Consider the following 20970-nt stretch of genomic DNA (forward strand, 5'->3'; position numbering starts at 1 on the left):
CAGGCAGGAATGACCTCCTATGATGCTTTGTGTTGCATCTCGGTGGAATGAGTCTCTGGCTGAATGTACTCCTGTGCCCACCCAGTACATTATGTAGTGGATGGGAGACATTGTCCAAGATGGCATGCAACTTGGACAGCATCCTCTTTTCAGATACCACCGTCAGAGAGTCCAGTTCCATCCCCACAACTTTACTGGCCTTACGAATGAGTTTGTTGATTCTGTTGGTGTCTGTTACCCTCAGCCTGCTGCCCCAGCACACAACAGCAAACATGATAGCACTGGCCACCACAGACTCGTAGAAATCCTCAGCATTGTCCGGCAGATGTTAAAGGACCTCAGTCTCCTCAGGAAATAGAGACAGCTATGACCCATCTCTATTCAACATAGAGACCCTCTATCAACAAAGACACTTGTAAATTTCCACATATGTACCGTGGAGAGGATTCTAACTGGCCTCGTCACTGTCTGGTATGGTGGGGGGGGGCGCGGGGGGGACACAGAACAGGATCAAAATAAGCTGAAGAAATATGGAAACTGATCCAGCTCCATCATGGGCGCTAGCAGCCCCAGCATCAGGCCATCTTCAGGGAGAGATGTCTCAGAAGGTCGGCGGCCATCACTAAGGACCCCACCTCCCAAGGCATGCCCTCTTCTCATTGCTACTATCAGGGCGGAGGTACAGGAACCTGAAAGCACACATTCAGTGATTCAGGAACAGCTTCTTCCCTTCTGCCATCAGATTTCTGAATGGACATTAACCCCTCATTACTTCTTTAATTTTAACTTCCACAATATGCACAGATGAAATTGAACATAATTCTGATTCCGATTCTGTTCTCGAGTCATGGAGTCACAGAGCATACAAACAGGCTCCTCAACCCATCTGGTCCATGCTGGCCAAGATGCCAATCAAGTTAGTCGCTGCCTGGCAAAGGAAGCCATTGAAATAAAACAAGAGAAAAAGAATTTTAACAAAGATTAAGGTCTTGCTCAGTAAGAACTAAAATTCGATTGTAAACAATGTGGAAGAGCGGAAGGCTGATTGGATGAGGGCCAACCAATCAGGAGGGGCAGATGACAGGCGGTATATATACCACCAGACTAGACATGCCTAGGCATCATCCTTATAAAGATGGCAGAATCTGTCATCAAAATATTGGTTAAAATCAATACCTGTACCCAGCTGGAAGCCCAAGAAGAGTTTATTCAAGCTAGTCCCATTTGCCAGAGTCTGGCTGATAACTTTCCAAACCTTTTTGCTACCATTAATTCTAAATATTACTTATTCATTAACTTGAGATTATTATAATGTAGTGTGAAGGGTTAGTTTAATTTTCGGTCAAAAGTCGCCAGTTGCCGATTGGCCTGTTTGAAAGATGCAGCATGTCTTTCCTATTGGTTGCCTTGTGTGCCATGGCACTGGAATCCAGTTTCAGGGACCTCAGGGTATATGAAGAGCACGTGAGAGAAACTGGTTGATTTCTTCTTTTTCTTCAGGGGCTCCTCTTCACACTGTCGTGACCAGAGTTGAAGAACCTTTGGGAAAGTATGCTGCAGATGTAGAAGGCACACACACACACACACACACACACACACACACACACACTGAGATAAGTATCTATTTGTTAAATGTTTATTTTTGTTGCGTGAGTTGAGGAGACGCAATACGGTACCTGCTGAGTTTGAAGTCTTCTGATTGTTTAGTATTGAGTCTTCATAACTTGGGGTAGCTTAGATGTTTGCTCAAATGTTTTGCTGTTTGTCTGCAAATAAATCACTAATGTGTTTACTTGCAATCAGTGTCTTCTGTCTCACTTACCTGCATACCTGTAACATATAAACAGAATTCACCATGGCAACCACTCAGGGTATTATTTTGTCAACCCTTCTGAATCATTTATTATCTGAAACTCATAACCCATGTCAATTTGATCGACATAATTTTCCATTTTGATTTATCATCTCCATTACTTTTGTCTGATAGAGGCTTATTTGATATCCAACCAAAGGCAGCTGGTTGCTGGTTTGGAAATAGAGGAGGGTTGAAGACAATGGGATTGGGCTGGAACACTGCAAAATAAATGGGATGGGTTTATATTATTGTGAAGATGGAGAGAAGAGACTGAAGTTTACAAGAAGACTGGTTTACGAAGGCAAGGATGATTGGAACAAGAGAAGGAGCCAAATTCTTTTCCTCTTGACCACAAGAAATATTGATAGGTATTTTACCTGTTAGATTTATGAGATCCAACCACCCTTCAGTTGCTGAGTTTCCCCAAGCCCTGAGAAATCCAATGTGGCTGAACCATTTTCAGAATAACCACTGATATCATTTGAGGCTGTAAATCAGAATTAACCATCAGGCAACCTTTTCTAAATCCTAGATTTAGTACAGTTTTAATTACATTTGATAAACACGAGAAATTCTGCAGATGCTGGAAATCCAGAGCAACACACACAAAATGCTGAAGGAATTCAGCAGGTCAGGCAAATGAATAAGCAGTCAACATTTTAGGCTGAGACCCTTCCTCAGGACCTGTTCGGGCCACTTTATCATTTAGAAACATCTGTTGAACTCTTTCTCAGGGAAGGCAATGTTCCTCTACCTCACCCTTACACTTTTATAGGAATAATTTCAGATGGAATGGAAGCTTTCATCTCTAAGAATACGAAGAACATCTCTATAAGTGTAGCTAGATTGAAGATTTTTGGTTCTTTCAAGTATTTACCAATTATGGTAATTATACCTTTACGAGAATGAAGAGTATACTGACCAATACTAAACTAGGCATGACAACCTGCCTCAGAGTACTGAAATGTTACATTTATCCAGTTATGTTATATGGCTCAGAATGTTGGACAATATCTAGGAACATGAGGAAACGAATTGAAGCAGCAGAGATGTGGTTTTTGAGGAGGATGGAAAGAATATCATGGATGAAACAAATATCTAACGAGGATGTCATGAACAGAGCAAACACAAAAAGAGAAATAATGTATGAGTTCATGAAAAGGCAAAGTAACTTCACTGGATGTGTGATTAGGAAAGAGGAGCTAGAATGTATGGTAATTATGGGAAAGATTGAAGGGAAGAAAGCAAGAGGAAGACGAAGACAAATGATGATGGAGACAGCAGCCAGAGAACTGGAAATGAATACTGTACCAATGAATTGATCCACTTGACCCGAAACAGGAGTGTGTGGGCCATGGCAGTCAAAGCTCAAACTGGGCACGGCACCTGATGATGATGACAAAGCAGTGCACTGCCATAAAACATCTCCACATATTTGGTGAGCCAAGCGCACCGAGAGGGTTTGGGGAGAAAATGCAAAGATTTTTTTCATATTTACCTTAGTTTTGGTAACAAGAATTGTATCAAGGACTGCAGGCTTTTAAATAATACATATCTATTCAGTGGAAATGAGGGAGGAGAAGATGGCGGTGCGATGCTGCGCGCACGGCCTCTCTGGTGAAATGATATCGTATTTGTAAAATAGGGGCTGTGCACAATCCTGATTTGATGGAGACGGACATAAGAAGCACAGAAGAACATCTGGAGAAACTTCTGAAATGCCCGGTTCGCTGCCACTGCAATTGTGCAATCGAGAATCTCCGGAGGGATCCTTGGCTTTGCCTGTTGCTGACGGCTGGGATTGGGGTCAAAGCGCTCGGCAGAGGTGATGGTCGGTGCTCCGTGTCAGAGGGCTGGTTGGAGGCTCAAAGTTTTCGGACGGACTGAGAGTTGGACTGTGGTTGGGTGCTTCCAGGATGCTGCATCGGCAAGTTTCCGGCGCTGGAAGCTCATGACAGGGAGAGTTTTCTTCCTTCTACCGTCTGCGTGAGACGTTTGGACTTTCGAGAGACTTTGAGATTTTTTTTACCGTGCCCATGGTCTGTTCTTCTATTAAATTACGGTATTGCTTGCACTGTTGTAACTATATGTTATAATTATATGGATATTGTCAGTTTTTCAGTCTTGGTCTGTCTTGTGTTTCTGTGATATCACACTGGAGGAACATTGTATCACTTCTTAATGCATGCATTACTAAATGACAATAAAAGAGGACTGCGCCTCCTCATAATCTAATCTAATCTAATCTAACCTAGTAACTCAAGGAACAAGGTAACTTTCACAAGTCATCCTAAAGTTCAGGCTCACCAGAGAAGTACTTTTAAGTTTTTGTTTTCAGGCAGAAAATACAGTTGCTGTTCTCAGAATAGCTGCAGATCATAAATGGCATGATCTGTTTTTGTAGTATTATTTGGGAAGAGCAAGATAACTTTTTTGTATTGGTTAAGATAGTATCATGTCACCTTACAGCATTACAGACAACTGCCACAATATAAGAGGTTTAGCATGAAAGAGGTACATATTCAGCTTTCAGACAATGGGGTTTGAACGGTCTTCTGCACATTAAGGATTTGTATACTGATAACATATTTGATAGTTTTGATTACCTGCGCGGTAAGTATGGCCTTCCGCATAATCATTTTTTTAAATACCTGCAGATTCGCCACTTTGTCAAGGAAAAATTTCCCTCTTTTCCTGATCTACCACCTGCTATGTTATGGGAAAAACTCACTCTTAGCTTTAACAATAAAGGGCTGATCTCTGAACTATACTCTCAGCTGATGTCTTTGGGAGTTCAAGATCTAAACAAAGCTAAGAGTAGGTGGGAGGATGACCTCGGTATGGATCTGGCTGAGGAATATTGGGCAAAAGTATTGAATAGGGTTCATTTCTCATCATCATGTGCTAGACTGGGGCTCATACAATTTAAAGTTTTACACAGGGTACATTTAAGTAAAGCCAGACTTGCAGACATATACCCTGGGACAGACGTTGGCTGTGACAGGTGTTCCTTCTCTCCGGCTGGTTTATTGCATGCATTTTGTTCATGCCCTCGGCTTGATGACTATTGGGCACTGGTTTTTAAAATTATCAGTGAGGTTTTGGGGCTGACACTGAGACCTTGCCCGCTTATACCTGTATTTGGTGTGGCAGATGATGATTTGAGTTTAAATGCAAGCCAGTCGGATATCATTGCATTTACATCACTATTGGCCCGTAGGAGAATTTTGCTGGTTTGGAAATCTGCCACTCCCCCAACTGCTGCTGCTTGGTTAGAAGATGTAATGTTTTTTCTGAAATTAGAAAAGATTAAATTCACTTTGAGGGGGTCTGTGAAAAAGTTCTATTGGAAATGGGGACCATTCTTATCATATTTTGGGAGTCTTAAGGAATTACCTACTAGTTGAGGGCATTTGGTTGTACTTGGGAAGTTGCCTCCCATTTAACAGGCTTATAATTTACCTCACAGGGTGGTTGATGAATTGTAAATATGAGTGTATTTTGGATCATCTGACATGTTGCAGATGTGTGTGAGCCATCGTCTTGAAGTAGTGTGGGGGTATGGTTGTGAAATGTCCGTACTTGTATTTGTGAACTGTTGTGTTGTAAATATATTAGCTGCCATGATATGTTTGGGGAGGGTGGGTGCAGGGAGGTTTGTTTGGGGGTACGATATAAAAGCAAAATGGAGGAAAATGTAATCTATTATATATTCGGTATTGTGTCATTCCTTCAATAAAAATTTAAAAACTTTTAAAAAAGAAAGAGGTACATATTGTATTTCCATATTTCTGGTTTGGTTGTATCTTACATCTAGATAAGAGGCAAGGGCTCATGTATTTTTCCATAGACTGGACTATTAACATTGCTATATTTCATATTGAATCAAGAGCCAGGAACTTTTCAATTTCCCATTCCTGGCACTTATAAATAAAAATAAATAATTTCCAGTGCCAAGAATGGGAACGGAACACAAAACTCAATGGTTGGACAGCAAGCACAGCTCCATTGAGCAACTTCAAAGTTCACAGTAAATTGATTATTGAAGTACCATATACAATCCTGAGATTAATTGTATTGCGGGCATAGTTAATTAATCTAATAACCGTAATAGAATCAATGAAAGAGCACACCAGCTGGGTGGACAACCAGTGTGCAAAAGACAACAAACTGTGCAAATACAAAAAGAAGGGAAGAAAGAAAAATAGTAATAATAATGGAATCAGTTCAGTATTGAGGTGACTGAAGTTATTCCTCTGTTTTAAGAGGCTAATGGTTGAGGAGTAATAATTGTTCTTGAATACTCCACTATTACAACACAGATAAATTATAATATGTATAATATTACAGGATAAACAAGAAAGAACAATTCACTCAATAGATACAGTATATGTCACCACATACAATCCTGAGATTCATTTTCTTGCAGGCATACTTAATAAATCCATGGAATAACAACGATAAAAGGATCAATAAAAGTTCACACCAACTTGGGTGATCAACCTTCAGTGACTTATGGGTTCAAGGCAGTGATAAAAGACAGTAAAAAGCAGAGGGTTTTTTTTTTCTGTCCACGGACTAGCAACAAGTCTCATATTTTTCTGTATGCAGCTCAATAGCACCTTCCTTGAAATATTCCTGAAAGTAATTTCAAGCATCCAGTTAAAATATGCACGTTGCTAATAGGTTACTGATCTTTCTTTGTCATTTATGCTAGTCAAGTAGTTTGTCATGAAGTGTTAAAGGGTCATTATTGCAGCTGCTTCGAGATAGACTGAATTCAGTGGTCCCCTAAAATTGAAATGTATCCAACAAAATTGTTGGTTTCAAAGAACTGGTGTTAAAATTATTTGACACGCAAGGAACTGAAGTATCAAATTTCACTCAACTTCATTTGCCCCATCATTGAAATGTTCCCACAACCAATAGATTCACTTTCGTGGATTCTTCATCTCATGTTCTTGATATTTATTGTTTATTATTATTATTATTTTTGTTTTGTATTTGCATGGTTTATTGTCTTCAGCACATTGTTTGTTCATCTCTTTTTCATTGATTCTTCAGTGTTTACTGTGAACGCCCACAATAAAATGAAACTCAGGGTTAGCAACTGATGACATATAGAAACATTGATAATAAATTTACTTTGGACTTTGAACTTTTTGAAAAGTAACGGTTTGTAATGCAAAGAATTGGAGTGCTAGAAGATAGCTCTTTAAGTTGTTTTTAAAACTGTTCATGCTTTGCTCTTGTTCTGCAAAACTTGAGAATTATTCAAGTATGTCTCATAATTTATGCTGGTTCACGATCATTTGCTATGTAATATATTTACTTCCTGTTATTCCTCTGGCGTTTAGGGCAGCTATGAAGGTCCTCCATCTCTGATGGTGTTCAGGGCTTTGTTAATCACGTCAGCAACTTCCTCTCTGTTTTCACTAGTGTCAGTCACGCAAGTCCCGGGTGAAGACTCAGGAATACCGTCGCATTCAGATGTAGAAGGATTCTTCATTGCTGTTTTAGTAACAAGTTTGTTTTGCCAGTCAGGGTTGTTAGTGCTGAGCCGAACCCCTGATCCTGGAGGACCGATGGACCAGTCTCAGTCTGGCCTCTACCCTTTGACCTACTTGGCATGGGTGACCCTACCAAGAAGCATAACATAAAGCCCTGACTCAAGCCAACATAGTTCTCTGGGTCATTGAGGTACTCAAGCGTCCAAATCCTACAACAAGGTTGTGTTTCTCTTGGAAGAGCTACATAATATAGTTATACTTTATTAGTATCATATGTGTATATATATATGTATACTTTATTAACATCAATATCAACTAATATTGTAATTTCAATGTTCTTACACTGTAATTATATACTTATTCCTGGGACATAAAATATTACTGGAATCCCATTGTGCATAAAAATTGTATCATATGTAATTGACAGTAATTGAGAATTGTTAGAAGAGAAATCTTCATTAAAATTTTACGAGGGTTTATGAATTGACAACCAACATGCTTACATTTATGACAGACTTTGATCTGCTTCATGTCGGCTTAACCTTCGGGTCGTTGAGATACTACTCATAGTCTTGGAGAATTATAGCTATAAAGACACTTTAGCCCAGCAGTTACATTTTCGACATAATCCAACCACATAATGTGCCACTTAATCTTTCGGTTTTTCAGACAAATGTCTAAGATTGCTTTCAAGGTTCACCTGGAGGCCGGCTACTACTCTGAGCTTGCGATGCACAGATTTCTTTCAGGACACACTTAACACCAAGCTGCTGCTAGGAAGCTCAGAAAGGGATTATACTTTACATTCAAGCCAAGAAGATTTAGAGTCATTGCCGTTGACATCAAAGAGACAGCTGACCTCAGAATATTCGGCACTTTGGTCCCGCTGTTCAAATGTTGGCTTTGAGCATAGCTGTGTGTATCCAGCTCTCTGCATCAAGACTTCTTATTACATATTGAATGAACCACATTCTGCAATTGCCAACAGCTGCTTGATTGCAGCTTACTGGGAGTATTGCTATATTTATGATAATATTAAAGCTGTAAGTATGACCAGTTGAATTTAATGTCACAAATTACAAATGGCATTGTCTTTCCATTTCAAAATATGAATACATGGTGCGTCATTGGCACCAGCCTACCTGTCAAGGATATATATACAGAAAAATGCTGGATAAAGGCCAACAATATCATAGAAGATCCCACCCTCCCTGTTTGTGGTCTGTTGGTCCCACTCCCATTAGGGAGAAGACAATATAGTCTCCATATCAGGACCACCTGACTCAAAAACAGTTCCTTTCTCCAGGTAGGAAGGCTGATTAATACTCCCACCCACTAAGTCCACCACTACTTTAATATTTCCTGTCAGTCACTTTATGGTATAATATGGCACTACTGAAGGCATGTGACAGCTTTCTGGCAGATCTAAAGGCAAGAGAATAGACTAATGGCATTACTTATAACATCTTTCAGGAAGCAAATTGTGGTGAACTATTACCACAAACAGTGAGGAGGCAGGCAGAGGCAAGGCTGGTTCGGGGGATGAGCCAGGTAGACATTGCAAGGCGCAATGTGTTCGAGCCGTCGGGTTCACAGACGGCCACTGGAGATGGAGTGAGCGATTTGGCGAGGAGTCGATAAGGAAGAGTTTCGATGACCATCCACCTTACCCAGATGTAAGGTTGGATAATTCCAGGCACCATCAATTCAGTGCGATTGAGAACTGCTTTGGTCTGGTCGCTCCGGCAGATTGTGGCGTTGGGCGCCCAAGTGCAGCGTGGTGCTGGAGTGTGGCACGACTCAGTGCTTGGACAGGTTATCACTGGCACAGGCAGTCTGGAAGCCCGACTGTTGGCAACTGAGGTGAGGGTTGGGCTGATTTTGCTCACACCTCCACGAATGTTTGTTCTTTTCCCCACGGTGCCGAGACTGTGAACTGAGTTTTGGAGCACTGTGAATTTAAGAGTTATATACTTTGATAATAAATTAACCTGCATAGATTTCTGGATTATTGAGATCTATTCTGCAGCGGGTGTGACTATACAAAAAGGACGCGTTGCCCTCGTATCCATGAGGGACCAATATTCTTCTGGGCAGGTTTACTAGAGCTGTTAGGAATGGTTTAAACTAATATGGCAGGAGGATGTGAACCAGTATGACAGAGCTGAGGATGAGTCAGCAGGTTTACAAGTTGATGATGGGTGTAACATGAATGTTAGGAAGGACAAGCCAATGATTGGGTACAAATGCAGACAGAGCAAAGAGTTAAATTGTACCACTGAGGCAAAATTCAAAAGGGTGAAGAATGCACAACTGACTGTGCAGTATGTAAATGCGCATACCATTTGTGATAAGGTCGACAGACTTGTGATGTAATTAAAGATTGGTCGGTATGACATCATAGGTATCGTTGAATCCTGGCTGGAAAAAGGCCATAGATGGAAGCTTAACATCAATAGATATACTTTGTATTGAATGCAATGTTGGCATTTATTTCAAGGGGAATAGAATATAAAAGCAAGGAGGTAATGCTGACAGGTGTATGGGGTTGAGTGGGATCGGGGATCAGCCATGATGGAATGGCCTAATATTGCCCCGATGCCTTATGGTCTTATGGAACCTTTGCAGCTTTGAACTGATCTGGGTGCTCTGTGTTTACGCCCTGCTGGTGTGATGAACTGGGACAAGGCTGAGGCTTACTTTGGCTGCTCTGGGACCCGGTCTGGTTCAGAACGATGTTCACTTGCTTTGATTGTTTGCCTGATTTTATTTTTTTTCTTCTCTCTCTCTCTCTCTCTTTCTCTGCCCAGTGGTTTTTGGTCTTACTTTTAAAAAAAATTATGCTATTCGGCTTTATTGCTTTGTGGCTGCCTGTAAGCAGACAAATTTCAAGGTGTACATTTTACACATTCTTTGATAGTAAGTGTGCTTTGAATCTTTGAATGTACAACCTAGCATTACTTTATGGACATACAATCAATCCATGTACAAAACGCACTCCACCCCCCCACAGAGCTACACCACCACTGCTTTATTATTTCCTGTCAGATTTCATGTATGCACAGTCATTCCTGTGCCTAGCATCACTTTATGGACGTGCAATCAACCTGTATCTATAAGCTATCTATTTATTTATTTATTGTGTTTTTTATTATTGTGTTCTTTAGCTTACTGTGTTGTTCTTGTGTGCTGTATTGGATCTGGAAGGAGAATTATTTCATACTCCTTTTCACTTGAGTATTGGAAATGACATTAAACAATCTTGAATTATGGATCTTGAAATTGTATCGGATTGGAGGTAAAATGATTCTGCTTATTCTGGTTGATGCAACACAGGGCCAATAATAAGACCCTCCCTTGGGGAAGCAGCAAACTATGTGAGAAACACTGAAGGATTATCTCCATCTTCCAGTGCCTTCCTTTTATGTTTCTTCATAAATGTTAACAGTTCCAGAACAATAGTCTCACTTGGGAATAGCCGTTGAAACCCATTTGCAAAGGCTTTTCATCCCCCATGGGCAATGGCACGAATCAATTTAATAAGAAGTAGGAAGGCTAATGTTGCTCATTGTTTTGAGATCAAAGAAGATTCATCAAATATTTATTCCTTGGCTGTACTGCTCATTTAATTGCGGGAGTTGGGAACTGAATGTAAAAAGACCATAAGCAGGAATAGGCACATTCACCCATTGAACCTTCTCTAACATTTCATACGATCCTGGCTGACACAATCTTGCTTTCTCTCCACACGCCCTTGAGTTTCAAAAATCTGTTTTGAATACACGCAATGAGCCCACCCCCATAGTTCTCTGGGCTACAGAATTACAAAGTATGAATAGGTAAATTGTTTTTTGAACATTACATATAAAGAGGTACAGCGAAATCTCTGTATTGCATGCCAGCTGCACAAACCATTCCATAGTAGGTAAAACAATAAGAAAATACTGAATAACATTCAAGATTCAAAGTACATTTATTACCAAAGTATATATGCTATATACAATCCTGATACTGCAGATAGCAACGAAACAAAGGAACACTATGGAACTCATTCAAAGAAAACACTCAATGTGCAAAAATGGGAACAAATCATGCAAACAGCAAAAAGCAATCGAATGCCGCACAGAATATTAAACATCAAACCGCAGAGCCTAGAGATGGTCTAGGAATGTTCAGCTTAGTTGTGTTCAGTCCAGTTCAATATAGTGCTCTGGCCGTTTGTTGATTGCAACCCGTAGAGACATTCCAGCCCAATCAAAATTGCACGAGATAGCAATTAAAAAAAGGAGGAACCAAAAACACATATAAGATGAACTGCAAAGTTCTCCAATGCACAAAAGGTGCCAATCAAACCTTGTCCAAAACCTAAAAGACTCTGGCACCTTCCTCGGGCAACATCAAGCGGGAGGAAGACAGAGACTGGTCAAATGCAGGTAGATGGAGCTGAAGACCCGCCTGTCTTCCGCTCTTGTCCTCATTGATTTCAATCTTGTTTGGTGCTTTAATCAATGAGAAATAGAATGGGCTCATGCCACATCTCCCAACCTCTTGGCCTCCAGGCTACACACTCCGCTCCAACCCTCCCAAAGCACCAGATCACACAATCGGCCCAATAACACCAAATTGAAATCTAAATCACAGATTCCAATTGCATGCAACAGGAATTCTGCAGATGCTGGAAATTCAAGCAACATACATCAAAGTTGCTGGTGAACGCAGCAGGCCAGGCAGCATCTCTAGGAAGAGGTACAGTTGACATTTCAGGCCTGACGAAGGGTCTCGGCCTGAAACGTTGACTGTGCCTCTTCCTAGAGATGCTGCCTGGCCTGCTGCGTTCACCAGCAACTTTGATGTGTGTTGTTCCAATTGCATGCAGCAGATAACTTGTTGCAGATTATAGGGAAAGTGAAGTGCTTAGACAATAAGACAATAAGTGCAAGACCACATCAAGGTAGATCTCGAGGCCTGCAGTCCATCTTATCATACTAGGGAACTGTTCAATAACCTTATAGCAGCAGGGAAGAAACTGTCCTAGAACCTGGTGGCATGTGCTTTCAGGCTTTTATATCTTCTGCCTGATGGGAAGGGGAGAGAAGAGAAAATGTCCCGGGTGGGTAAGATCTTTGACTTTATTGGCCCTTTTACTGAGGCAGTGAGGGGAGCAACCTTCTGAGCGGAAATAAAAATGTTCTTTCTTAGCCCCATCTTAAATGAGCAGACCCTCATTCTGATACTCAGCAGTGGGTCATGATTGATGAAGGAAGAGGTTGTTCAAGTGTTTGGCATGCTTTCATGCAATGGCACTCAACCATGCATGATGCCTTCAAGAAAGTGAGGAAAATAAACCTCAAAGTAAATTTTATTATCAAAGTACATGTCACCACGGACAATCCTGATTCCTTTTCCTGTGGGCATTATCAGCAAGTCTACAGAATAGTAACTATAACAGGATCAATGAAAGATCCAGTAAAGTGCAGAAGACAACCAACTGTGCAAATGCAAATATAAGTTAACAGTAATACATAACGAGAACATGAAATAACAAGATAAAGTGTTCTTAAAGTGAGATCAATAGTTGTGGGAACATCCCAATGGATGGGGAATACAAAATACTCTGCAGGTGCTGGGGTCCAAGCAACACACACAACACGCTAGAGGAACTCAGCAGGTCGGGCAGCATCCGTGGAAATGAACAGTCAGCGTTTCGGACCAAGACCCTTCGTACGTTGACTGATCACTTCCACGGATGCTGCCCGACCTGCTGAGTTCCTCCAGCATGTTGTGCGTGGTCCAGTGGATGGGGAATCAGGTGCAGTTCAGAAGCCTGATTGTTGTGGGGTAGTAACTGTTCCTGATCCTGATAATGCAAATCTTGAGGCTCTTGTATCTTCTATCTGATGGCAAGGGATCTGGCCCGAAACGTCGACTGATCGTTTCCACGGATGCTGCCCGACCTGCTGAGTTCCTCCAGCGTGTTGTGAGTGTTGCTTTGACCCCAGCATCTGCAGAGTATTTTGTGATTTTAAAGTACATGACCTGGCTGGTGAGGGTGTCTGATGCTGCTTTCCTACAACAGCGATTCATGTAGATTTTTTTTTAGATTAGATTATGAGGACACGCAGTCCTCTTTTATAGTCATTTAGTAATGCATGCATTAAGAAATGATACAATGTTCCTCCAGAATGATATCACAGAAACACATGACAAACCAAGACTGAAAAATACTGACAAAAAACACATAATTATAACATACAGTTACAACAGTGCAAAGCAATACCGTAATTTGATAAAGAACAGACCATGGGCACGGTAAAAAAAAGTCTCAAAGTCTCTCAAAAGTCCCATCATCTCATGCAGATGGTTGAAGGGAGAAACTCTCCCTGCCATGAGCTTCCAGCACCACAAATTTGCCAACTCAGCATCTTGGAAGCACCCGAACACAGTCTGACTCTGAGTCCGTCTGAAAACTTCGAGCCTCCGACCAGCCCTCCGACACTGAGCACCGAGCACCATCTCTGCCGAGCGCTTCGACCCCGGCCCCGGGAACAGGCAATAGGCAAAGCCGAGGATTTGGGGCCTTCCCCTCCAGAGATTCTCGATCGCACAGTAGCAGTGGCAGCAAAGCAGGCATTTCAGAAGTTTCTCCAGATGTTCCTCCTGCTTCTCACGTCTGTCTCCATCAAGTCAGGATTGTGCACGGTACCTATTTAACAAATACAATATCATTTTAGAGTGGCCGAGCATGCTGCGTCGCCCCGCCATCCTCTCCTCCCCTATTTGTTCAATGGTTGGGAGGGCTTTCCCTGTGAGGTACTGGGCTGAGTCCACTACTTTTTGTAGGATTTTTCATTGAAAGGCTTTGGTGTTTTCATACCAGCCATGATACAGCCAATCAATATACTCTCCACCATGTACCTATAGAAGTTTGTCAAAATTGTTGCTGTTGTGCTGAATCCCCGCAGTCTCCAAGGAAGTAGAGGTATTGCCGTACTTTCTTTGTAGTGGCGCTCAACATGCTGGATCCGGGACAGGTGCTCTGAAATAGTAACACCCAGGAATTGAAAGTTACTGACCCTCTCTATCTCTCCACCATAAACAGTGGATCTTATTGTAGCAGGATCTCATTGTAGAATGAAAGATAAAATGTTACCTTAGACCCAAAACGTAAAAGATAACAGCATCCTTAAATTATTTCTCAAACAGCAACAGGGACACATATTTTTAGCAGCCGCCCAAGAACCTTCCATAATGGAAGCAAGAGTATACTATGATTTCTTCACCTGCCACTTCATTCAAGACAACCAACTGATCTTGGCCTCTGCTGATGACACTTCATTGATTGGCCTAATCTCAAATAATAACGAGGCAGCCTGCAGAGAAGAAGTCATCACCCGACACAGAAATGTCAAGAAAACAATCTCTCCCTCAGTGTTGCATGGATAAGTCTGCTTTTGAAATCCCATCCCTGATTACTATGTATCTACCTGGGAAGGCCATAATAGATGAAATACTTCTCCCATAACACTTTTACTACCGTAGATGCCCTCTGGCCCTTGGTAGGAAAAGCCTGAGCACATCTGGGATAGTGCTCTGTGACGACCAAGACATTCGCCGTGTTGCTGGCATTGGGTTCTATTGGCAGGAAATCCATACACACCAGTTCCACAGGCCCCACACTCTGCAAGAGGGACAAGGGAGCTGCGCGCATAGGCAGTGTCTTCTGCCATATGATCGAATGCACGACTTGCAGTATTCTTCGACCTCGGATTCCACCCGGGGCCAGTAAAACCGGTGTCTGAGCAACCCATCAGTCTTTTCCACCCCCAGGTGTCCAGAATCATCAAGAAGTGATTTCAACGCAATCTTCCGATACTTCCCTGGCAGAACCAGCTGGCAACGCTGGGGTCGGTCTGGGGGTGACGTGACCCAGTGTAAGATCTAGTTCTGCAACTCCAACCAGGGCCATTCTCTCAGTAATGGAGGCACTGACACATGTTTCATCTTCTCCGCCTGAGCCACGTCTCCCTTTTCCACCGCTGACCAAATGGTACCAATGCCCAGATCATCTCGCTGAGCAGCAGCCACTTCCCCAGAGCTCAATTCCAGCAGCTGGTTTGTCTTCAGAGCAGTCAGGTTACAGTAAACTTGTGGAAAGGCGTCATCAGAGCTCTCAATTGATCCACCGTTCTCTGCTGCCCCTCCTTTCCCTCTGCCTTCACAGTGATGGCAAACTGACACATGGCCTTCACCCCAGGGGCAGAAACGCTTTCCCACTCCTCGGCCCTGACCAGTCCCTCATGCACCCATCGGGACAAAGCATCAGCATCAATGTTCCAGCTTCCCAGTCAGTACTTCACGCTGAAATCACAGGCAGACAACGTGCCAACCACTGATAGCCTGTGGCATCCAGTTTCACCGAGGTCAGGATAAGAAGTTAGAAGGTTGTTGTCCGTCCTCACCTCAAACTTGGCCCTGTAGAGGTAGTCACTCAGCTTATCCATCATCGCCCATTTCAATGCCAGAAATTCCAACTTGTGCGTGGGATAGTTTTTCTCGGAGGGCTCCAGACTCCGGCTGTCAAACGCAACGGGCCTCAACCCGGAGCCCTGATCCTGATACAGGACGCCCCTTAAACCTTCTCAGCTTGCACCTGTGTGCAGTATATATGGCGATCGGGGGTCTGCAAAAGCCAGTACAGGCGCTTGGGTCAGCAGCTCCTTCAGTGACTGAAAGGCCTCCTGACGTTTTGCATCCCAGCTTGGTCCAACATTTCTCTCATTGGATAGCCCCCACATTCCAAAACCCCGTTATCTCTATCATAACCCAAACATTGCTGCTACAGGGAAACCATTACATTAGCAGTGAAACATTACAGAGAGGCCATTACATTAGCGATGAAGCCTTACAGCATGTTACAAAGAAAAGCTGGATAATATTCAAGCAACACACATAAAATGCTGGAGGAACTTAGCAGGCCAGGCAATATCTATGGAAAACAGTACAGTTGACATTTTGGGCTGAGATCCTTCTGCAGGACTGGAGGGAAAGAAAATGAGAAGTAGATTTATAAGGTGGGGGGAGTGTACGGAGAGACACAAGGTGATAGGTGAAACCAGGAAAGGGAGGGATGATGTAAAAGAGCTGGGTAGGTGATTGGTGAAAGAAATACAGGGCTGGGGAAAGGAGAATCTGATAAGAAAGGACAGAAGGCCATGGAAGAAAGAAAAGGGGGAAGGAACACCAGAGGGAGGCGATGGGCAGGCAAGGAGATAAGGTGAGAGAGGGGAAAGGGGAGGGGAATGGGGGATGAGGCATTACCAGAAGTTCGAGAAATCAATGTTCGTGCCATCAGGTTGGAGGCTACCTAGACGGAATATAAGATGTTGTTCTTCCAACCTGAGTGTGGCCTCATCACAACAGGCCATAGATTGACATATCAGAATGGGAATGGGAAGTGGAATTAAAATGGTGGCCATTGGAAGGTCCCTCTTCTTGTGGATGGAGCATATGTGCTCGGCAAAGCAGTCTCCCAATTTATGTTGGGTCTCACCGATATATAGTAGGCCACACTGGGAGCACTAGATACAATATACGACTTCTACAGACTTATAGGTAGTGTCGCCTCACCTGGAAGGATTGTTTGGGGCCCTGAATGACAGTGAGGGAGTAGGTGTAGGGGCAGGTGTATCACTTGTTCTGCTTGCAAGGATAAGTGCCAGGAGGGAGATCACTGGGGAGGGTTGAATGGACAAGGGAGTCATGCAGGGAGCTATTTGTGCAGAAAGCAGAAAATGGGGGTGAAGGAAAGATGTGCTTGGTGGTGGGATCCTGTTGGAGATGGCTGAAGTTCTGGAGAATTATGCAGAGGCTGGTGGGGTCATATGCCTTGTCCTCTTATACTGAGGAAAGCACACAAAAAACAGTCAAAATTGAAGTTCAAAGAATGAACACATATTGGAGGAACATAATGAACAATTGAGGTAATTACTACATAATTTTAAACCAACTTTGATGCAGTTAGTTCAAAACTTAAAATAAACAGCAAACTATTTAATAGAAAAGATTAAACAAAATGAGGTAAATAGATATTTTCTACTCTGCCAGCAATTATTAACTTCTTTAAAAATGGTCCCCTAACACCTCTGACTAAAAACAAATTAGTCTGAAGATGCTGGGGTCAAAGCTACACTCGGAGTCCTGACGAAGGGTTCCGGCCCGAAACGTCAACCGATCTTTTCCACGGATGCTGCCCGACCTGCTGAGTTCCTCCAGTGTGTTGTGAGTGTTACCTCTGACTAAAGCAACTGAGAGACACATAGAGGAATTAAAACTTTGTAAATGGAATTTTATCCTAATATCTTTTCAGATATAATAGTCATAAGTTATCAAACATATCAGGTCTTGAAAAATAGCAGTGTTATATTTACTCCATAAGACCATAAAATATAAGAGCAGAATTAGGCCTTTTGACTCATCAAGCCTGCTCTACCATTCCAACATAGCTGATTTATTATTCCTCTCAACCCAATTCTCCTGCTTCTCCCCATATCATTTCATGCTCTGACTAATCAAGAACCTGTCAACCTCCACCTTAAGGATACCCAATGACTTGGCCTCCACAGCCATCTGTGGCGATGAATTCCACAGATTCACTACCCTCTGGCTAAAGAAATTCCTGCTCTTCTCTATTCTAAAGGGATCACCCTTTGGTCCTGGATTCTCCCACTATAGGACACATTCTCTCCACAGACACTCTACTTAGGCTTTTCAAAAGTCAGTTGGTTTCAATAAGATCCCTCCCTCATTCTTTAATCTCCAGCCAATACAGGCCCTTGGCCTTCAATCACTTCTCATGTGCCATCCTTTCACAGGACCATTGCTGTGAACCTCCTCTCAGGCTGAAGCAGGCGGGAACGATTAGTGTGCAACCTTCAACTACAATTGTTAATGGCAAATGGGATTTTGACTTAAAAAACAAACCTATCACACACAAAGTTTTGCTGTCAGGAAAGTTGAGTTTATGTTCTTAAAAATTGGTTTCAACTTGAAATATCAATATTGTTTTTCTTTCCACAGATGCTGCGTGACACGCAGTGTGTTTCAAGCATTTTTAAAAAAATTTCGATAACATAACTTTAGATAACATCAGTGGATCATTAACAAATCGTTAACTGAATTTATCATGGATATTTTTGGGGATTATGAAGTGATAGAAGAAGGGAAAGATATCCTAGTTCATTTATCGTTGATGACACAAATATTGTTGACAGAATTTCAATTGTTAATGAGATGGCATACAGGAGAAAGATAGATCAGCTGGTTGAGAGGTGTCACAGCAATAATCCTGCACTCAACGTCAGTAGGACCAAAGAATTGATTATAGATTTCAGAAAGGGTAAGACGAGGGCAGACACACCAGTCTCATCGAGGGATCAGGAGTGGAAAGTGTGAGTTCCTGGGTGAGTTCAAGTTCCTGGGTGTGTGTCAACACCCCTGCGGATATATCCTGGGCCCAGTATATACTGTAGATGCAGCTCCAAAGATGACCTGACAGCGGATATATTTCACTTGGAGATTGAAGAGATTTGGTATGTTACTAAAGACACTTGTAAATTTCAACAGATATACCATGGAGAGCATTCTAACTGGCAAACATCACCCAGGACATGCTCTCTTGGGAATTTTGAAGAAGGTTATCAATATCGGAAATATTCGGAGAACAACTCTGGAGAGAGCAACAGAGCTGAGGATTCAGATCAATAATCCTACAAATTTCTATAGATGTAATATGGAGAGCATTCTAACTGGTTGCATCACTACTTGGTATGGAGGGGCCATGGCACGGGAGCAGATAAAGCTGCAGGAGGATGAAAACTCAGTCAGCTCCATCACGGGCACTAGCCTTCCCAGCATCCAGGATATCTTCAAGGAGCGAAGCTTCAAAAAGGTGGCGTCCGTCACTAAGGACCCCCATCACCCAGGACATGTCCTCTTCTCATCGCTGCCATCAGAAAGGAGGTAGAGGAGTCTGAAGGCACACACTCAATGATTCTTCCCCTCTGCTATCAGGTATCTGAATAGACATTGAACCAATGATCACAATCTCACTACTTTAGTTTCTCTTTTTCAACTACTTATTTGATCTAACTTTTTAAATATACAATATATATATTTCTTATTCTAATTTACAGTTTTATTATTACGTATTGCAATGTACTGCTGCCACATAACAAGTTTCACAACACACTATTACAGCTCGGGGCATTGGAAGTTGAAGGTCAATACTGACGTCATCTGTAAAAAGCACACACAAAATGCTGGAGGAACTCAGCAGGCCAGGCAGAATCTAAGGAAAAAGTCAACGTTTTGGGCCGAGACCCTTCAGCGAGACTGAAACGTCGACTGTACTCTTTTCCATAGATGCTACCTGGCCTGCTGAGTTCCTCTGGCATTTTGTGCGTGTTGCTTGGATTTCCAGCATCTGCAGATTTTTTCTTGTTTGTCATCTGTAAAGAGTCTGTACATCCTCCTCATGGGATGCGTGGGTTTCCTCCGGGTGCTCCGGATTCCTCCCACAGTCCAAAGATGTACTGATTTGTAGGCTAATTGGTGATTATAAATTGCCCTATGATTAGGCTAGGGTTAAAAAGATGGGCTGCTGGATGGTGCAGCTTGTTTAACCAAAAAAGACTTGTTCCACGCTGTTTGTCTAAATAAAATAAGATTAAAATAAATGATTCCATGTGGATTTTAAATTCTGCAAAAGAGGAATAATGCACAACAGATATAAAACGAACTTCCAGCTCAGTGCTGCTGTTTTTCATTTGGCACAGAATGAGAGTTCCTTCCTGATGTTCCCATTCAATACAGAGGAATTAATATAAATGCTGGATTGCACGGCTTGGCACACCATTATAAAATCAATAGGTCAAAAGAGAAATCTTAAACATGCTAAATACATTTTAGAACCAATATTTTTGCCAAAATAGATTATTGGTCCAATACAAACTATTCAATTCCACAGATGTGCCTTGATCCAGTATATCACAATGCACATCAGTATAAGCTGATGTTTGCTTGATTTCATGAGTTATATTCTGTTGTCAATTTCAACATGTAATCTGAAGTTACAATGTTAAATTATAGAAAACACTCGCCAGCCTATATTTAATTATTGTGTCTCCAATTCCTGACGAGTTTGAGGTGAGCAAGACTATCCCCCCCCCCCCACGACCACATTCTAACTATTTTTTACAGGAACACCATTGAGAGTGTCCTGACCATCTGCTTCAATAAATCTTCATTACTTGTTTGTTTGCTAATCTTGCCTTTCTAGATACAGTTGCTGCCATTTGTAAGATCGTAAACAAGTTGTAAGTAAGCTAAATAATAGCTTGTTTAATTACTGACCATAAATGGAAGTCAGTCTTCAGTTCTTAAAATGTAAATGGTACATACTAATCAGTTTGAAGTTAAAACAAAGTATTGTCTATAGAACACCTTTCCCTTCTGCCATCTGATTCCTAAATGGACGTTGGATCTTTGGACACTACCTCACTTTTTTTTAATATACATTATTTCTGTTTTTGCATTAAAAAAAATCTA

Source organism: Mobula hypostoma, chromosome 1, assembly GCF_963921235.1.
Source record: "Mobula hypostoma chromosome 1, sMobHyp1.1, whole genome shotgun sequence".
In the NCBI taxonomy this organism is placed as follows: Eukaryota; Metazoa; Chordata; class Chondrichthyes; order Myliobatiformes; family Myliobatidae; genus Mobula; species Mobula hypostoma.